This window comes from Hyla sarda, chromosome 8 (genome assembly GCF_029499605.1).
Source record: "Hyla sarda isolate aHylSar1 chromosome 8, aHylSar1.hap1, whole genome shotgun sequence".
Lineage (NCBI taxonomy): Eukaryota > Metazoa > Chordata > Amphibia > Anura > Hylidae > Hyla > Hyla sarda.
Genome location: NC_079196.1, coordinates 129994436 through 130011506, shown reverse-complemented (window position 1 = coordinate 130011506; position 17071 = coordinate 129994436). Strand labels below are relative to the sequence as shown.

The 17071-nt window shown below is 45.5% G+C and overlaps 1 protein-coding gene across 6 annotated transcripts in view; it reads right to left on the bottom strand.

Moving 5' to 3' along the window:
* Positions 1–14815, bottom strand: part of LOC130284828 (glucose-1-phosphate thymidylyltransferase-like) — a 548309-nt gene extending 533494 nt beyond the window's left edge. For 4 of the 6 annotated variants that reach the window (XM_056535670.1, XM_056535671.1, XM_056535665.1 and 1 more), the window contains exon 1: positions 3183–3307. The gene's annotated coding sequence lies outside the window, so the exon portion shown is untranslated. Of the gene's footprint in view, positions 1–2818; positions 2939–3182; positions 3308–14702 lie in introns of those variants that run through there. The other 2 variants (XM_056535667.1, XM_056535666.1) reach the window with 2 other exon arrangements.
* Between the last annotated feature and the right edge of the window lie 2256 nt (positions 14816–17071).

The window sequence follows — 17071 nt, the reverse complement described above, 5'->3', positions numbered from 1 at the left end:
ACGGTCAGATAGGCGTGGCGCAAGCTTCACGATGCCCCGCCACCGCCACGCCCACCCCCACACCTACCCCGTATGTCCGCGCTGGGACCTCTGTGTGATTGACACACAGGTCCCAGCGCAGGCGCCCTTCAGCTAATCTAAACTGCGCGCCGCTGTGTGCCATCCAGCATGCGCTCGCTCCCGCCGCCGTCTTTTTCCTCAGTGCGCCTGCGCAGAGCAGCGCACAATCAAGTTAGTTCTCGATACTAGGTGCAGAGAGGAAGCGAGCTCTCTGCACCTAGCACTGAGCAGGCTTACTGAGGAGGAAGACGGCGGCGGGCGCGAGCGCTTGCTGGATGGCACACAGCGGCGCACAGGTTAGATTAGCTATTAATGTGCTATTAACCCTTTAGACGCGGCGTTCAAAGTTGAATGCCGCGTCTAAAGTGAAACTAAATCACTGCCGGTTCGCTCAGGGGGCTGTTCGGGCATACCAAACAGCTGTAGGACACGAGGGGGGTCTCCTGCCTTGCCTCCTGGTGTCCGATCGCTGAATTACTGCTCAGTGCCTGAGATCCAGGCATGAGCAGTCAAGCGGCAGAATCATCGATCAGTGGTTTCTTATGAGAAACCACTGATCAATGTAAAAGATCAGTGTGTGCAGTGTTATAGGTCCCTATGGGAGCTATAACACTGCAAAAAAAAAAAAAAAGGGAAAAAAAAAAAGTGAATAAAAATCATTTAACCCCTTCCCTAATAAAAGTTTGAATCACCCCCCTTTTCCCGCCATTTAAAAAAAAAAACAGTAAATAAAAATAAACATATGCGGTATCACCGCGTGCGGAAAAGTCCGAATTATGAAAATATATACCGTATTTATCGGGGTATACCACGCACCGGCCTATAACACGCACCCTCATTTTACCAAGGATATTTGGGTAAAAAAAGTTTTTTACCCAAATATCCATGGTAAAATGAGGGTGCGTGTGTGCGCGTGTATACCCCGATATACCCCCAGGAAAGACAGGGGGAGAGAGGCCGTCGCTGCCCGCTTCTCTCCCCCTGCCTTCCCTGGGGTCTAGAGCGCTGCTGCCGGCCCTTCTCTCCCCCTGGCTATCGGCGCCGCTGCCCGTTCTGTCCCCCTGACTATCTGTGCCGGCGCCGATAGCCAGGGGGAGAGAAGGGGCAGCGGCACCCATTGCCGGCGCCGCTGCCCCGTTGCCTCCCCCCATCCCTGGTGGCATAATTACCTGAGTCGGGTCCGCGCTGCTGCAGGCCTCCGGCGTGCGTCCCCTGCGTCGTTGCTATTCATGGCGCGGCGCACTGACGTCATGCGCCGCGCCGTTCAGCGCATAGCAGCGACGCCGGGGACGCACGCCAGAGGCCTGCAGCAGCGCGGACCCGACTCAGGTAATTATGCCACCGGGGATGGGGGGAGGCAACGGGGCAGCGGCGCCGGCAATGGGTGCCGCTGCCCCTTCTCTCCCCCTGGCTGTCGGCGCCGCTTCTTTCCCCCTGGCTATCGGCGCCGGCACCGATAGTCAGGGGGACAGAACGGGCAGCAGCGCCGATAGCCAGGGGGTGAGAAGGGCCGACAGCAGCGCTCTAGACCCCAGGGAAGGCAGGGGGAGAGAAGCGGGCAGCGACGGCCTCTCTCCCCCTGCCTTTCCTGGGGGTGTATCGGCGTATAACACGCACACAGACTTTAGGCAAAAAATTTTAGCCTAAAAAGTGCGTGTTATACGCCGATAAATACGGTAGTTAATTAAACCGCACGGTCAATGGCGTACACGCAACAAAATTCCAAAGTCCAAAATAGTGCATTTTTGGTCTATTTTTAAATCATGAAAAAAATGAGTCCCATCAATGCAAAAATTGTACCGCTATAAAATTCAGATCACGGCGCAAAAAATTTGCCCTAATACCGCCCCATACGCGTAAAAATTAAAAAGTTATAGGGGTCAGAAGATGACAATTTTAAACGTATAAATTTTCCTTAATGTAGTTATGATTTTTTCCAGAAGTACGACAAAATCAAACCTATATAAGTAGGGTATCATTTTAATCGTATGGACCTATAGGATAAAGAGAATGTGTCATTTTTTCCGAAAAATGTACTGTGTAGAAACGGAAGCCCCCAAAATTTACAAAATGGCGTTTTTTTTTTCTATTTTGTCTCACAATGAATTTTTTTTTCTATTTCGCTGTAGATTTTTGGGTGAAATGACTGACACCAAAGTAGCATTGGTGTCGCAAAAAATAAGCCATCATATGGATTTTAGGTGCAAAATTGAAAGAGTTATGATTTTTTAAAGGTAAGGAGGAAGAAATGAAAATGCAAAAAAGGAAAAACCCCGGGCCCTTACGGGGTTAAACCGCATGGTCAATGGCATACGTGCAAAAACAATCCAAATTCCAAAATAGCGTATTTTTGGTCACTTTTTATATAATGAAAAATGAATAAAAAGCGATCAAAAATGGTACCGCTAAAACTACAACGGCTGTCCGGGCATGCTGGGAGTAGTAGTTTTGCAACAGCTGGAGGCACCCCTAGGCGCGGCGGGGGGAGCGGTGGCAGTGATAGGTCTCAGGACCCCCGGACAGGCAGGGGGAGAGAAACGGGTGGTGGCGGCGGCCGCCTATGGCGCCGCAAAAGCCACTGCAGTGCATTGATTTAAAGCGCCTGCGGTGTCGCGGGGGGATAAATAGCCGATAACTTATACCGGAATATCGGTATAAGTTATCGGTATCGGCCCTAAAACAAACGATATCGGTCGATCCTTAATTAACAGCACCCAAAAAAAAAAAAAAAAAAAGGGGAGAAAAATGCTTCACTTACACTACAATGATAAATGCCGGCCACTGTGATTTATCAGGAGTGTAAAAAGTGTAGCCACATCTAGTGATAGTTATGAGAATTGCAGTCAGTCATCCCACTATGCTGTTTAGTATGTCCCGGAGAAAGTCTTGGAGATATGCAAAGAAACGGTGTCCCCGTCCACGTGAGAAAAAGTAGCGAGGATGTAAAGCAGAAAACTGTCTCCCTGCGTAGATGGTCACAGTTTTCTTCATTACAACACTAATGAAGTGGTTTATATTACATAGGGAGGCATGCCTAATACATAAAAGACTATATATAGCAGATTTGCTATATGACTAGATGTATGAGGCCATAGTAAAAACAAATAAGGGCATATAACTACCTGGAGATGGCTGACGTTATCAAGCTTGTTGTAATTGCCAAAACAGGTACTAAACGTGAGCTCCACAGCCTGGACTAAATATTTCTTGAAAGGTGGTGGCACTAGAAGGACCTTGGTGATGTCAGCAGACCATGTGACATACCATGTGATTGATCACGTGGTACAGGAAGCAACAATGCAGGAAATCCAAATGAATGGAGAAAAAAAAAAAAGACCTTGGCTGTGCTTATGTTTGAGCTACAAGTTTCAGTTAATAGGCATTATAACTCCTGTGGCTCCATGATAGCTGCTCTGCTAAAGGTTGCTGGGACTTGTAGTTACTCAGTAATCAGTTGTAGTGGGGATGGTTGCAGCCTCACTATAAATAGGGAAGCATGGGCTTCTGGGTCTTGCAGTTCTACAGGATTTTATGGAAGAGTAGGGGTGGCTTAGATGTTTTGACACTTGTAGTCCAAAGATAAAGTAATACAGGTGCCTGGGGTTTAGGGATATTTTGTTGTCAGGAAGTAATTGCTAAGACTTGTAGTCCAACCACCGGTAGCAATGTGCATGCACATACTACACACTGCTGGGGCTTGTAGTTCACCCCAGCATGGATGTCAGGGGGAGGTTGCTGGGGTTCCTATATGTATAAAAGAGAATCATACGTTGCCAGCTGGGACTTGTAGTGCCTGAGCTAATGCAGAGAGCTTTAGTCTCACCTAGAACAGAGGGCCAGGGCATTGCACATTTCTGTGACCTATAGTTCATTAGACATAGCGCAGTTATACAGTTAGGTATTGTTTGCCAAGCTGTGGCTGCCCAACTGTTGCAAACTTTAATGTTAAGTTCACCCACACTAAACCCAATACACTGGATTTTCACTTTAGTGTGGGTGAAAAGGAGACTGATGAGGGGTCACTGACTCCTTTGCGTACCTGCACTGCGGAGATCTGTCCCTCTGAAGATCAGCTTCCATCTTCCGTGAATTGCGAGCTGGAGGTGGCCCTATCAGCTCAACAGGAATATTGACTGTCACGGGTCATGTGAGTGCTGCGCAGACTAAGTGCTCACGAGACCCGAGGCAATCAATATTCAAATTGAGTCGACGGGTCCGCCTCCAGCACGCAGGATCAAACACTGGTGAGTGGCAATTAATACACTGTATGCACTGCCATTCTCTTAAATTTGCAGGCTTCTGCCTAAATGCCTTACAAATTCTAGAGCTGCCTCTGAGCAAGGGGTTCAGCGAAACCCCTCTTAAAGGCTTGGATGTTGTAGTGCTCACCAGAGAATCAATAGTCACATAGGACAATTGTGTTCTGAAGAATGCTTTTTGTCAGGTCCTAGTTACATAGGGGGAGATTTATCAAAACCTGTGCAGAGGTTGCCCAGTAGCAACCAATCGGATCGCTTCTTTCATTTTTAACAAGGTCTCTGCAAAAATGAAAGATGCAATCTGATTGGTTGCTATGGGCAACCTTTCCTCTGCACGGGTTATTATAAATCTCCCCCATAGTGAGTACAGACAGGGCAGGACTGGTACCAAAATTAGGCCAGGGCATTTTAGGTTAAGCAGCCCATTTCAGTCACTGGTGTGGCTCTGTGAAGGTGAAGCCTCAAAGGGGCTAGGCCAAAGGTCAATTAGAGTTGGGTATAATAGGGTACATAATGGGGGGGGGGAAGTATATATATACACTTATACACTGCTCAAAAAAATAAAGGGAACACTGAGATAACACATCCTAGATCTGAATGAACTAATCGTATGAAATACTTTCGTCTTTACATAGTTGAATGTGCTGACAACAAAATCACACAAAAATTATCAATGGAAATCAAATTTATCAACCCATGGAGGTCTGGATATGGAGTCACACTCAAAATCAAAGTGGAAAAGGCTTACCCAAACTTTGATGTAATGTCCTTAAAACAAGTCAAAATGAGAATCAGTAGTGTGTGTGGCCTCCGCGTGCCCGTATGACCTCCCTACAATGCCTGGGCATGCTCTTGATGATGTGGCGGATGGTGATCTGAGGGATGTCCTCCCAATCCTGGACTAAAGCATCTGCCAACTCCTGGACAGTCTGTGGTGCAATGTGGCGTTGGTGGATGGAGCGAGACATGATGTCCCAGATGTGCTCAATTGGATTCAGGTCTGGGGAACTGGCGGGCCAGTCCATAGCATCAATTCCTTCTTCTTGCAGGATCTGCTGACACACTCCAGCCACATGCAACTGGCAAGCAAATGGAGGACTGTGTGGCCCCCCAAAGAAATGCCACCCCACACCATTACTGACCCACCGTCAAACCGGTCATGCTGGAGAAAGTTGAAGGCAGCAGAACATTCTCCACGACATCTCCAGACTCTGTCACGTCTGTCACGTTCTCAGTGTGAACCTGCTTTCATCTGTGAAGAGCACAGGGCGCTAGTGGCGAATTTGCAATCTTGGTGTTCTCTGGCAAATGCCAAACGTCCTGCACGGTGTTGGGCTGGCAGCACAACCCCCACCTGTGGACATCGGGCCCTCATACCACCCTCCAGGAGTCTGTTTCTGACCATTTGAGTGGACACATGCACATTTGTGGCCTGCTGGAGGTCATTTTGCAGGGCTCTAGCAGTTCTCCTCCTGCTCCTCCTTGCACAAAGGTGGAGGTAGTGGACCTGCTGCTGGGTTGTTGCCCTCCTACGGCCTCCTCCATGACTCCTCATGTACTGGCCTGTCTCCTGGTAGCGCTTACATGCTCTGGAAACTACGCTGACAGACACAGCAAACCTTCTTGCCACAGCTCGCATTGATGTACCATCCTGGTCTGTGGTCACCACCTGCAGAACCACTCCTTTATTGGGGGTGTCTTGTTAATTGCCTATAATTTCCTCCTGTTGTCTGTTCCATTTGCACAACAGCATGTGAAATTGATTGTCAATCAGTGTTGCTGCCTGAGTGGACTGTGTGATTTCACAGAAGTGTGATTGACTTGAAGTTACATTGTGTTGTTTAAGTGTTCCCTTTATTTCTTTGAGCAGTGGATATATATATATATATATATATATATATATTTTTTTTTTTTTATATATATAGTCATGGCCGTAAATGTTGATACTTCGGAAATTTTTCAAGAAAGGCTGCATTCACACCCCGTTTTTACATTTCTGGTGTCGGATCCGGCTGGGGAAGGGGCAAACTGGGCTCTCCCTTACCCCAGCCGGACCAGCGCTGAAATCCATTTACTTCAATGAGCTGACCGGAGTCAAACGGTGACTCCAGTCAGCTCATTTTTGACCCGTATGCGGTTTCCTGACCGTACCTAAAACCGTAGTATTCTACGGTTTTAGGTCCAGTCACAAAACCGGATACGGGTCAAAAATGAGCCGACCAGAGTCACAGTTTAAATGGATTTCAGCGCTGGTCCGGCTCGGGTACGGGAGAGCCCGGGTTTGCCCCTCCCCCAGCCGGCACCCGTAACGTAAAAACGAGGTGTGAATGCAGGGAAAGTGAAGTATTTCTGACAGAAAAGGATTGCAGTAACACATGTTTTGCTATACACATGTTTATTCCCTTTGTGTGTATTGGAACTAAACCAAAAAGGGAGGAAAAAAAGCAAATTGGACATAATGTCACACCAAACTCCAAAAATGGGCTGGACAAAATTATTGGCACCCTTTCAAAATTGGGGATAAATAAGATTGTTTCAAGCATGTGATGATCCTTTAAACTCACCTGGGGCAAGTAACAGGTGTGGGCAATATAAAAATTACACCTGAAAGCAGATAAAAAGGAGATAAGTTCACTTAGTCTTTGCACTGTGTGTCTGTGTGCCACACTAAGCATGGACAACAGAAAGAGGAGAAGAGAACTGTCTGAGGACTTGAAAACCAAAATTGTGAAAAAAATATCAACAATCTCAAGGTTACAAGTCCATCTCCAAAGATCTAGATTTGCCTGTGTCCACAGTGCGCAACATTATCAAGAAGTTTGCAACCCATGGCACTGTAGCTAACCTCCCTTGGCGTGGATGGATGAGAAAAATTGATGAAAGGTGTCAACGCAGGATAGTCCGGATGGTGGATGAGCAGCCCAAAACAAGTTTCAAAAATATTCAAGCTGTCCTGCAGGCTCAGGGAGCATCAGTGTCAGCGTGAACTGTCGACATTTAAATGAAATTAAACGCTATGGCAGGAGATCCAGGAGGACCCCATTGCTGACACAGAGACATAAAAAAGCAAGACTACATTTTGCCAAAATGAACTTGAGTAAGCCAAAATCCTTCTGGGAAAATATCTTGTGGACAGATGAGACCAAGATAGAGCTTTTTGGTAAAGCACATCATTCTACTGTTTACCGAAACAGAATGAGGCCTACAAAGAAAAGAACACAGTACTTACAGTGAAATATGGTGGAGGTTCAATAATGTTTTGGGGTTGTTTTGCTGCCTCTGGCACTGGGTGCCTTGAATGTGTGCAAGGCATCATGAAATCTAAGGATTACCAACAGATTTTGGGTCGCACTGTACAGCCCAGTGTCAGAAAGCTGGGTTTGCGTCCGAGATCTTCGGTCTTCCAGCAGGATAATGACCCCAAACATATGTCAAAATGCACCCAGAAATGGATGGCAACAAAGCGCTGGAGAGTTCTGAAGTGGCCAGCAATGAGTCCCGATCTAAATTCCATTGAAAACATGTGGAGAGATCTTAAAAGTGCTGTTGGGAAAAGGTGCCCTTCCAATAAGAGAAACCTGGAGGAGTTTGCAAAGGAAGAGTGGTCCAACATTCCGGCTGAGAGGTGTAAGAAGCTTATTGATGGTTAAAGGAAGCGACTGATTTAAGTAATTTTTTCATAAGGGTTTGCAACCAAATATTAAGTTAAGGGTGCCATTAATTTTGTCCAGAACATTTTTGGTGTTTGGTGTGACATTATATCCAATTTTCTTTTTTCCTACCTTTTTTGGTTTAGTTCCAATACACACAAAGGGAATAAACATGTGTATAGCAAAACATGTTACTGCAATTCTTTACTGTGAGAAATACTTAATTTGCTTGAAAAATTTCAGGGGTGCCAACATTTACGGCCATGACTGTATATATCACATTATAAACACATTTACTTCTTAACCTCTTAAGGACGCAGGGCGTACCTGTACGCCCTGTGCGGGTATTTAAAACGGGGTCACACACGACACCAAATCATACCGGGTCAGTTCCGGCGGCTTAAGATAGCCGGGACCCTGGGCTTATAGCGCGCAGCACCGATCGTTGTGCCGCACGCTATTAACCCTTCAGACACGTCGATCAAAGTTGATCGCCGCGTCTAAAACTAAAGTAAATGCTTCCCGGTAGCTCAGTCAGGCTGATAAAATCGCGATCAGCTAGGACGCGAGCGGAGGTCCCCTTACCTTGCTCCGTTGCTCCAGTGTATGCTGTGTTATAGCCCCCTATGGGAGCTATAACACTGCAAAAAAAAGTGTAATTTAACCCCTTCCCTAATAAAAGTTTGAATCACCCCCTTTTCCCGTAAAAAGAAAAAAGGAAAAAAAACTGTGTAAACAAAAATAAACATATGTGGTATCGCCGCATGCGGAAATGTCCGATCTTTAAAAAATATATCGTTAATTAAACCGCATGGTCAATTTTTTATCACTTTTTATATATTGAAACAAATTATAAAAAGCAATATAAAAGTCTGATCAATACAAAAATTGTACCAATAAAAACTTCAGAACACTGCGCAAAAAATTAGCCCTCAAACCGGCCCATACGCGGAAAAAAAAAAAAAGTTATAGGGGTCAGAAGATGAGAATTTTCAACACATAAATTTTCCTGCATGTAGTTATGATTTTTTTCAGAAGTATGACAAAATCAAACCTATATAAGCAGGGTATCATTTTAACCGTATGGAGCTACAGAACAAAGATAAGGTGTCATTTGTACTGAAAAATGCACTGCGTAGAAACGGAAGCTCCCAAAACTTACAAAATGAAATTTTTTTCTTCAATCAATGAATTTGTTTTCAGTTTTGCCATGTATTATTTTGTAAAATGACTAATGTCACTGCAAAGTAGAATTGGTGGTGCAAAAAATAAACCATCATATGGAATTTTATGTGCAAAATTTAAAGTGTTATGAATTTTAGAAGGTGATGAGGAAAAAATTAAAATGCGAAAACGGAAAAACGCTGAGTCCTTAAGGGGTTAATAAATCATATAGTTACCAAACAACACTAATATATAAGGAGGAAATATTACCACCATACTGTAACTGACCAAATTCTGTATACTGAGACCAATATTACCAATAAGTCCAGTATACAAAGAGAAATATTATCACCATACATATTACCATCATACCGTTACTGACTAAATCCAGAGTATAAGGACCAATATTACCAATAATACCAGTATACAAGGAGGAAATTCCTCCCCCCCCCCCCCAATACAATGACCATATAGTGGTAGATTTTAGCTGTGCAAGTAAGTGGTTAAATACAGTTATATGAGGTGATCAGAGTTGTTCACTTTCCCTTTTGTTCTCCATCTGGCGGAGACCATAATGACAATTTCTTTTAGCCCCAACACGTGGGTGGGGGAGGAAAGTTAGGTCACTCTAGTAACATAGTTCATAAGGTTGAAAAAAGACCAGAGTCCATCACGTTCAACCTATAACCCTAATGAGTCCTTACTGAGTTAATCCAGAGGAAGGCAAAAAAAAAAACTCATACTAGAGGTAAAAAATTCCTTCCCGACTCCAAATATGCCAGTCAGAATAAATCCCTGGATCAACGTTCTGTCCCTATAATTCTAATTTACATAACCAGCAATGTTCTTACTCTCCGAAAATGCTTCCAAACCCCTTTTAATTTTTTTTTACAGAGTTCCCCATGACCACCTCCTCCGGGAGAGAATTCCACAGTCACACTGCTCTTACAGTAAAGAACCCCCGTCTGTGCTGGTGTGGAAACCTTCTTTCCTCTAAACGGAGAGGATCATGGGAAAGATCTCTGTACTGTCCCCTGATATATTTATACATAGTTATTAGGTCTCCCCTAAGCCTTCTTTTCTCTAAATCTGGCCCTGACAATTAGGGTTATTTAGTTAAGAGCATCATGGGCCTGGTGCTGAAGATTGTGATGGGCCTTTTTTATCAAAGTATATAAAATGAAAACGCTACACAAAGCAGTTTTGTCACATATTTTATGCACATTAAATTACCAGGATAGCTGAATATATGTTAGTGTATGGAAACTTTGCATATCTTTATGGAATCTGTTCTTTAGCTAAAAAAAAGAAACAACTCCCTTTTATGGGGACCCAGAGTGTCAAAGAGGTGTGGTAGAGGGTCTGCTATGCCCCCAGACTGTATCACCTATACGATTTTACGTCACATCTGCTGCTTCTTTGGTTAACACGCAGGACTTGCTTGCCAGTGATGTGTTGCCACTTGTGAACCACAATCCCTATTCATGGCGCATTCACAGGATGTCAGGTCTGAGTTCAAACCTGTCAGACTGCTCATCCATTACAATCCCCATTCACGGCTCATAGGGGATGCATGTGTCAAAGAAGGCGCAGAGAAGTTTTGCAGCCCTGTAGCCACACCTCTTTCACACTCAATGCACCCCTAAAAAATGTTTTTGTTTTTTTAGTGAAATAAAGGATCAAACAACATCTATGAAGATATGTAAAGTATCATACACCAACATCTTTTATGGCTATGCTAGCAATTTCATATGCATAAGGCTTCTTTCACACTACCGTTAGCACACAGCAGTATGACAGCCATTGAGGGAGCCTGGGGGAATAGCGGGAGAAAAATTACTGCCTGCTCCATCTTCTCCTGCTAGTCCCGTTGCAAAATAACAGCGCCCGATGGACCTCATTATAGTAAATGGGAGCCATCGACCCCGTTATTGCACGTTGTGCCCCATCTCAAAAACTGCCATTAAAGGCTGAAAAAAAAGGGCCTAATGGCCGTTTAAAGGGGTACTGTTCCGAATGCTGGAGCCGGTGCTGGAAGCTCGTGACGTCACGCCCCCTCCCATAGACTTACATTGAGGAGGCGGGGTGTGACGTCATGAGGGGGTGGGGCAATGACGTCACAAGTTTCCTGCTCCAGCGTTCGGAACAGTTTGTTCCAAACGCTGAGCAGCGGAGCACCCCTTTAAGGATGGGGCACAACGGCAGTGTGAAACTAACGTACGACAGATGCACTTTAAACAATTTTAATTTTCACAAGTGTGAACCCCGCCTATCTATAGTGCCCAAATGGTTACAATGCCATTTCTTAGTGGGACTCACAGGCAATATCTCCTCTCATCAGCGTCATCCTCTTGTATTTTATTTTTCCATCTAGCTCGGACCGCTGTGACGATTCCTTCCAGACGTATATCGTTTCTGCAGAATTGGTAGGGAAACATTTTAAGCGCAGCAATTACCCAGCACCGCATTAAGTAGTACAGCTATAAGAAGATATGTCATTCAGAAACAAGGAAAAGGTCTTCCTTTTTTATGCTCCTGAATGGCCTATCTGTTTATAATAGCTCAGCTATTATAGACTGATTTGCCTATAACATATAATCAAAGCTGTCTATAATAGCTCAGCTATTATAAACAGATATGCCATTCAGGAGCATAAAAAAGCTAGGTGAGAAATTGTCATCTAGCTTTTCTGGGCTCCTGAATGGCATATCTGCTTATCATAGCTCAGCTATTCTAGACAGATTTGACTAAAAGTTATAGGAAAATCTATAATAGCTGAGCTATGATATGCAGATATGCCATTCAGAAGCCCAGAAAAGCTAGGTGACAATTTCTCACCTAGCTTTTTCATGCTCCTGAATGGCATATCTGCTTATCATAGCTCAGCTATTATAGACATATTTCCCTATAACATATAGTCAAAGCTGTCTATAACAGCTGAGCTATTATAAGCAGACATGCCATTCAGGAGCATGAAAAAGCTAAGTGAGAAATTGTCATCTAACTTTTCTGGGCTCCTGAATGGCATATTTGCTTATTATAGTTCAACTATTATAGACAGCTTTGACTATATGTTATAGGCAAATCTGTCTATAATAATTGAGCTATTATAAGCAGATATGCCATTCACGAACCCAGAAAAGCTAGGTGATAATGTTTCACCTAGCTTTTTCATACTCCTGAGTGGCATATCTTCTTATAATAGCTCAGCTACTGTAAACAGAAATGCCATTCAGGAGCATGGAAAAGCTGGGTGAGACATTGTCACCAAGCCCTTCTGTGCACCTGAATGGCAAGTCAGTTCATGCCTGGTGGACTAGTGATACCTTTGGGGAAACTCCTGGGGCAGAGGCAAAGAGTAATGTGCGCCGGCGGCGGGACCTCAGGCAGGTGGCAGCTACAGCACACACAGTAGTTTTTTAAACTTGGCGGGCGCTGGCTGAACGGGGGGGGGGGGGGACGGGGGACGGGGGATGAGGAGACTCATACGCTGATGTCATATGGGGCACGCAGGTCAGCAGGTTACGCAGCCACGTCACCACCAGGGCCGTAGGTAAGCCTGTGGGCCGGCCTGGGACATCGCAGCCCTCTTTTACTGTTAACCAGAGGCGGCTCTAGAATTTTTGAGGCCTTAGGCATAACTCGAACATGAGGCCCGGCATCATTTTCTGCAGACGTGACATACTGATCCAATCGGCTGTGAGATGGCAAATTCTGTCCAGTACATTGAGACCCCAATCACCAATAATACCAGTATACAAGGAGGGCAAAATTGAAAAAAAAATAAAAATTTAGCACCTTTTGGGGTGTGTCCGATTCTATGCAGTGCACTTTTTAATAAAAAGACAATCTTTATTCTGTAGGTCCATACGATTAAAATGATAACAATTTATATACTGTATTTATCGGGGTATACCATGCACCGGCCTATAACACGCACCCTCATTTTACCAAGGATATTTGGGTAAGAAAAGTTTTTATCCTTGGTAAAATGAGGGTGCGTGTGTATGCATGCTTATACCCCGATACACCCCCAGGAAAGGCAGGGGGAGAGAGGCCGTTGCTGCCCGCTTCTCTGCCCCTGCCTTTCCTGGGGTCTAGAGCCCTGCTGCTGCCGCTTCTCTCCCGCTTGCTATCTGCGCCGCTGCCCGTTCTCTCCCCCTGACTATCGGTGCCGGCGCCGATAGCCAGGGGGAGAGAAGCGGCGCCGGCAATGGGACAGCGGCGCCGATAGCCAGGGGGAGAGAAGGGGCAGCGGCACCCATTGCCGGCGCCGCTGCCTCCCCCCATCCCCGGAGTGACGTCATTGCGTCTCGCAGCGCATAGCAACGACGCAGGGGACGCACACCAGAGGCCTGAAGCAGCGCGGACCCGACCCCGGCAACAGGTAATTATACAACCAGGGATGGGGGAGGCCACGGGGCAGCGGCGCCGGCAATGGGTTAAAAATTTTTGCCTAAAAAGTGCGTGTTATACGCCGATAAATATGGTAGGTTATTTCTATTTAACTACTTTAAAAAAATTCTTGTTGTACAAAAATAAGTTTGCTTTAAAGTGTCTCTTCTCACCCCTATAACCCTTTTATTTTTCTGCATACAGGGTGATATGAGGGCTCATTTTTTTGTGCTGTGATCTGAAGTTTTTATCAGGACCATTTTTTTTTATGACACTTTTTGACCGTGTTTTATTTTTCGACCAAAAATGCACTTCTGGGCTTTGATATTTTTCACGCTTTTGCCTTTCACTGTGTAACTTAAATAACATTGTATTTTATTACTTCAGACATTTGCACACGTGGCGATACCACATATGTTTATAGTGTTTTTTTTTATACATTATTTCATTTGAAAAATGAGGAAAGGGGGTGATTCAAACTTTTATTAGGGAAGGTGTTAAAAAAAAAGTAAATATATGTGATTTATTATTATTTTTTACACTTTTTTAGTCCCCATGTGTAGGCCGGCCATTATAGGGCAGCGAGAACAAGGACATAATACTGCAGGGCTATATACCGTGACTGTGCTGCTGTACCCACTGCCCTGGTTACTAATATATAAATATATATTATATACGTAACATGGGCCAGGCAGGGCAGAGAACACAGCACAGTCATTGATATACAGTGACCTAATACTGTTGGGCTACATACATTAATTGTGCTGTACCCACTGCCCTGGCTGCTATATACATGCATATATATATATATATATATATATATATATATATATATAATATGCGCATATGTATAGCAGCCAGGGAAGTGTGTACAGCACAGTTGATGTATATAGCCCAGCAGTATTATGTCACTGTATATCAGTGTTTCCCAACCAGGGTGCCTCCAGGTGTTGCAAAACTACAACTATGGCAAACTGGTAGTTGTAGTTTTGCAACAGGTTGGGAAAAACTGCTGTATATCAATGACTGCGCTGTGTTCTCTGGCTGGCCCATACAGCATATACTACAATATATAAATATATAAATACAGTCACTGGTATACAGTTAGTGACTAAATTCAGCCTGAGCCAGGCCTGGCCATTGGGACTTATCTACAGAGCTGTCACCTTCTGACCTTCTTCTTCGCACTGATGGCCGCCTCTGCAGGTCGGAGACTGTCAGACTGGACGGAGCTCCTCACATGGAGGGAAGATCCAGACCGCAGAGGCCTACAGCTGTGAGGCAGTGTCTCTCTATGCCATCTCTTCAGCTCTGCGGTGAGCAGCCGGGGGAGGGGTCGGGCGGGCAGGGACTACTAACTAATAAGCTCCAGTGTCTTTGGCACATGACCAGCCCCATCAGCCCCCTCTCTTAAAGGGGCAGCAGGGGCTGGTCAGAAGAAGCACTGGGGTCCAAAGGAAATGTTTTATTTTTAAACTTCACTCCCTGCGGTCGGGGCCGGAGAGTAGGGAGTTGCGCTGATCGGTCTGTGCGGGCCCCCAGGCCTATTTTAACGCAGGGGCCTGGAGCTGCCGCTCCATCCGCCCCTACGTTAATCCGGCCCTGCTAATTGTGATAATCTTTCTGGGTACTGTAGTCCTCCCATTCCCCGTATTACCCAGGTTGCCCGTCTTTAAACCCTCTCCAGCTCCACTGTATCTTTCTTGTACACTGGTGCCCAGTACTGTACACAGTATTCCATGTGTGGTCTGACTAGTTATTTGTTCAGCGGTAGAATTATTTCCTTGTCGTGGGCATCTATGCCCTAATTGATGCACTCCATGATTTTATTTGCTTTGGCAGCAGCTGCCCGACTCTGGTCACTATAACAAAATTTACTGTAACGCCGATCGCTCCAGGTCCCGCATCCATCCCAGAGCGCTCACGGCCTGTGTCCTCCTGCAGCGCCCCGGTCTGTCCCTCTGACAGGGAGCACTGCTAGCGTGCTGCCGGCGGGGATGCGATCCGCGTGGCGGCACAAGTCTGCCCACGGGTCACATCCCATTCCACTTACCTCCCTCTGCCTGCTGTGTCCTCCCGGCGCACGCGGCCCCGCTCTCTAGGGCGTGCGCTCGCCGGCTCTCTTAAATTTAACCCCTTAAGGACTCATGACGTATCGCGGCATTGATCGCGCTGCCGCGCGCTATTAACCCTTTAGACGCGGCGTTCAAAGTTGAACGCCGCGTCTAAAGTGAAAGTGAAAGCATGCCGGTTAGCTCAGGGAGCTGTTCGGGATAGCCACGGTGAAATCGCGGCATCCTGAACAGCTTACAGGACAGCAGGAAGGTCCCTACCTGCCTCCTCGCTGTCCGATCGCTGAATTACTGCTCAGTGCCTGAGATCCAGGCATGAGCAGTCAAGCGGCAGAATCATCGATCACTGGTTTCCTATGAGAAACCAGTGATCAATGTGAAAGATCAGTGTGTGCAGTGTTATAGGTCCCTATGGGAGTGAATAAAGATCATTTAACCCCTTCCCTATTAAAAGTTTGAATCACCCCCTTTTCCCATAAAAAAAAAACAGTGTAAATAAAAATAAACATATGTGGTATCACCGCGTGCGGAAATGTCCGAATTATAAAAATATATAGTTATTTAAACCGCACGGTCAATGGCGTGCGCGCAAAAAGTTCCAAAGTCCAGAATAGTGCATTTTTGGTCACTTTTTATATCAAGAAAAAATGAATAAAAAGCTATCAAAACGTCCGATAAATGCAAAAATGGTACCGCTAAAAACTTCAGATCACGGCGCAAAAAATGAGTAAGTAGACAGGTTCCTTTACCTAGTTTTCTCCATTACACAGGTGCACAGCAAAGGTCCCTCTGTAGAAAGCTGCCCCTGTAGTTACTCCCTGTAGGCAGTTAACAGTCCCCTATAAGTAAGGGTTACTCCCTGTAGGTGTAGGTCCCTGTGCAGCAGCCCCCTTTATGCATTAGTGATACAGACGCCCCCTTTATATAGTTGTAGTGCAGCAGGCCCCTTTATAAAGTTTTAATGCAGCAACCCCCTTTATGTAGCTGTAGTGCAGTATCCCCCTTTAAGTAGTTGTAGTGCAGCAGCCCCCTTTAGGTAATTGTAGTGCAGCAGCCGCCTTTAGGTAGTAATATTGCAGGAGCCCCCATTAGGTAGCTGTAGTGCAACAGCCGTCTTTAGGTAGTTGTAGTGCACCACCCCCCTTTATGTAGTTGTATTGGCAGCAGCCCCATTTAGGTAGTTGCAGTGCAGGATTTCCTTTATGTAGTATTAGTGGCAGCAGCCCCCTTCAAGTAGTTAAAGTGCAGCAGTCCCCTTTATGCTGTTGTAGTGGTAGCCCCCATAGTAAAAAAAATGAAGAAAGAAAAAAGCCCCCTATAAGTAAGGGTTACTCCCTGTAGGTGTGGGTCCCTGTGCAGCAGCCCCCTTTATGCATTAGTGATACAGAAGCCCCCTTTATATAGTTGTAGTGCAGGAGGCCCCTTTATAACGTTTTAATGCAGCAGCATCCTTTATGTAGCTGTAGTGCAG